General features: G+C 42.5%; 1 non-coding gene across 1 annotated transcript; it reads right to left on the reverse strand.

The window, feature by feature from the left end:
- Nucleotides 1-546: 546 nt before the first annotated feature.
- LOC112715569 (small nucleolar RNA R71) lies at nt 547-654 on the reverse strand. Its single transcript, XR_003159838.1, has one exon. It is a non-coding gene; the product is annotated as a small nucleolar RNA R71 (small nucleolar RNA).
- Nucleotides 655-3,984: the final 3,330 nt, after the last annotated feature.

The raw sequence follows: 3,984 nt of genomic DNA on the forward strand, positions 1-3,984 counted from the left end.
CATATGAGCAGAAACAGAGATAAAAACATTCTTGTTAAAGCTGATCCTGAACCTGAAAGGACTCTGAAGAAGAAGCTAAGAGAAGCTAAAGCACAACACTCCGGAGAGGTCCTTACAGAGAATTTTAAAAAAGAAGCAGACATGGCAGCCGAATCGAAAAACAATGCTAGAGATGCAAGGAAGATGCTTGGTGATTATACTGCACCAACTTCCAATTTCTATGGAAGAAGCATCTCAATTCATGCCATTGGAGCAAACAACTTTGAGCTTAAGCCTCAATTAGTTTCTCTAATGCAGCAGAATTGCAAGTTTCATAGACTTCCATCGGAAGATCCTCATCAGTTCTTAGCTGAATTCTTACAAATCTGTGATACTGTTAAGACCAATGGGGTTAATCCCAAGGTCTACAGAGTTATGCTTTTCTCCTTTGCTGTAAGAGACAAATCTAGAACATGGTTGGACTCACAACCTAGAGAAAGCCTGAACTCTTGGGACAAGTTGGTCAATGCTTTCTTGACCAAATTTTTTTCACCTCAAAAGATGAGCAAGCTTAGAGTGAAAGTCCAAACCTTCAAACAGAAGGAAGGTGAATCCCTCTATGAAGCTTGGGAAAGATACAAGCAATTAACCAAAAGGTGTCCTTCTGACATGCTTCCAAAATGGAGCATCACATGCATATTCTATGATGGTCTATCTGAATTGTTTAAGATGTCATTGGACCATTTTGCTGGTGGATCTCTTTATCTGAAAACCCCTGTAGAAGCCCAGGAACTCATTGAGATGGTTGCAAATAACCAGTTCATGCACACTTTTGAAAGAAATCATATGAATAATGGGATGACTCAGAAGAAAGGAGTTCTTGAGATTGATACTCTGAATGCCATATTGGCTCAGAACAAAATATTGACTCTAGCAAGTCAATATGATTTCTCAGAATCTGACTGGATTGCAAGCTGCATCCGGCAGTGCTAAAGAAGCCTCCTCTGAAGGAGAAGCTTATGACCCTGAGAATCATACAATGGAAGAGGTGAATTACATGGGAGAATCCTATGGAAACACCTATAATTCTTCATGGAGGAATCATCCAAATTTCCCATGGAAGGATCAATAGAAGCCTCAACAAGGCTTCAACAACAATAATGGTGGGAGAAATAAGTTTGGCAATAGCAAGCCTTTTTCATCATCTTCTTAGCAACAGATAGAGAATTCTGAGCAGAGCCTCTCTGGCTTAGGAAACATAGTCTCTGATCTTTCTAAAACCACTCTCAGTTTCATGAATGAAACTAGGTCCTCCATCAGAAATTTGGAGGCACAAGTGGATCAGCTGAGTAAAAGAGTTACTAAAACTCCTCCTAGTACTCTCCCAAGCAATACAGAAGAGAATCCCAAAAGAGAGTGCAAGGCCATAACCACATCCAAAGTGGCCGAACCTGGAGAGGGTCAAAAGGCAGTGATTCCCAATGAGGAAGACCTCAAGGGACGTCCACTGACCAATAAGGAGTTCCCTATTGAGGAACCAAAGGAATCTAAGGCTCATATAGAGACCATAGAGATTCCACTTAACTTACTGTTGCCATTCATGAGCTCTGGTGAATATTTTTCCTCTGAAGACGGTGAAGACATTGTTGAAGAGCAAGTTGCTAAGTATTTGGGAGCAATCATGAAGCTGAATGCCAAGTTATTTGGTAATGAGACTTGGGAGGATGAACATCCATTGCTCATCAATGAACTGAATACATGGATTCAGCAGACATTGCCTCAAAAGAAACCGGATCCTGGAAAGTTCTTAATACCTTGCACCATACGCACCATGACCTTTGAAAAGGCTCTGTGTGACCTGGGGTCAGGTATCAACCTCATGACACTCTCTGTAATGGAGAAACTGGGGATCTTTGAGGTATAAGCTGCAAGAATCTCACTAGAGATGACAGACAAATCGATGAAAAAGGCTTATGGACTTGTAGAGGATGTCTTAGTGAAGGCTGAAGACCTTTACAACCCTGCTGACTTCATAATCCTAGACACTGTAAAGGATGAGGATGAATCTATCATCCTTGGAAGACCCTTCCTAGCCACATCAAAGGCTGTAATTGACCTGGACAGAGGAGAGTTAGTCCTTCAGTTGAATGAGGACTACCTTTTGTTTAAGGCTCAATGATCTTCCTCTATAAACATGGAGAAGAAGCATGAAAGGCTTCATCCAATTCTCTCCATACAGAGTCAAGCAGAGCCCCCACACTCAAACTCTAAGTTTTGTGTTGGGAGGCCACAACCATGCTCTGAACAATTGTGAAGCTCTGAAAAGAGCTCACTGTCAAGCTATTGACAATAAAGAAGCGCTTATTGGGAGGCAACCCAATTTTATTTATTTATCTATGTTAGTTTATGTTTTCTTTAGGATATGATCATGTAGAGTCACAAAAGCAACTGCAAAAATTAAAGCAAAATAAAAAACAGCATCAAAAATAGCACACCCTAGAGGACGAGCTTACTGGCGTTCAAACGCCAGAACTGGCAGGGAAACTGGCATTTAAACGCCAGTAAGGGTAGAATAATGGGCGTTTAAACGCCCAGCCTGGCACCATTCTGGGCGTTAAAAGCCAGAACTGGCAGGCAGACTGGCGTTTAACACCAAAAAAGGGCAGCAGCCTGGCGTTTAAACGCCAAGAATGGCACACAGACGGCGTTTAACACCAAGGGGGTGCAGGGATGAAAAATCCTTGACACCTCAGGATTTGTGGACCCCACAGGATCCCTACCTACCCTACCTCACTCTCTCTCCTCTTCACATCTCTCTGTAACACTCTACCCAAAACACCACTCACCTATCAAATCTTACCCTCTTCCCCATATTCTCTTCACCACTCACATCCATCCCCCAATTCCTAAAAATCCATCATAAAACCCCACCTTCCTCATCATTCAAATTCAAACCATTTCCCTCCCAAACCCACCCAACTTCACACGGACCCACCCCTCCTCTTACCCTATATATACCCCCCACCTGTTCCTCCACTTTCACACATCACAAATACTTCTTTTCCCTTGGCCGAAACCCTCTCATGCCTCCATCTCCCACTTCTATTCTTCTTCTACTCTCTTCTTTCTTCTTTTTCTCGAGGACGAGCAAACCTCTTAAGTTTGGTATGGGAAAAAGCCTTGCTTTTTAATTTTCTATAACCATTAATGGCATCTAAGGCCGGAGAAATCTCAAGAAAGAGGAAAGGGAAGGCAATTGCTTCCATCTCCGAGTCATGGGAGATGGAAAGATTCATCTCAAAAGCCCATCAATACCACTTCTATGAAGTTGTGGCTAAGAAAAAAGGTGATCCCCGAGGTCCCCTTCAAGCTCAAAAGGAGTGAATATCCGAAGATCCAACATGAGTTTAGGAGAAGAGGATGGGAAGTTCTCACTAATCCCATTCAATAAGTCGGAATCTTAATGGTTCAAGAGTTCTATGCTAATGCATGGATCACTAAGAACCATGATCAAAGTATGAACCCGGACCCGAAGAATTGGCTCACAATGGTTCGCTGGAAATACTTAGATTTCAGTCCGGAAAATGTGAGCTTGGCATTCAACTTGCCAATCATGAGAGGAGATTCTCATCCTTTCACTAGAAGAGTCAACTTTGATCAAAGGTTGGACCAAGTCCTCAAGGACATCTGTGTGGAAGGAGCTCAATGGAAGAGAGATTCGAAAGGCAAGCCGGTTCAACTAAGAAGGCCAAACCTTAAGCCTGTGGCTAGAGGATGGTTGGAGTTCATCCAACGCTTTATCATTCCTACTAGCAACTGATCCAAAGTAATTGTGGATCGGGATATCATGATCCATAGTATCATGATTAGAGAGGAAGTAGAAGTTCATGAGAGCATACCTCTAGAACTATACAAGGTGGCTGACAAGCCCTCCACTTTGGCAAGGTTAGCCTTTCCTCATCTCATCTGTCACCTATGCAATTTAGCCAAAATTGTCATAGAGGA

The sequence above is a fragment of the Arachis hypogaea genome, chromosome 1 (genome assembly GCF_003086295.3).
Source record: "Arachis hypogaea cultivar Tifrunner chromosome 1, arahy.Tifrunner.gnm2.J5K5, whole genome shotgun sequence".
In the NCBI taxonomy this organism is placed as follows: domain Eukaryota; kingdom Viridiplantae; phylum Streptophyta; class Magnoliopsida; order Fabales; family Fabaceae; genus Arachis; species Arachis hypogaea.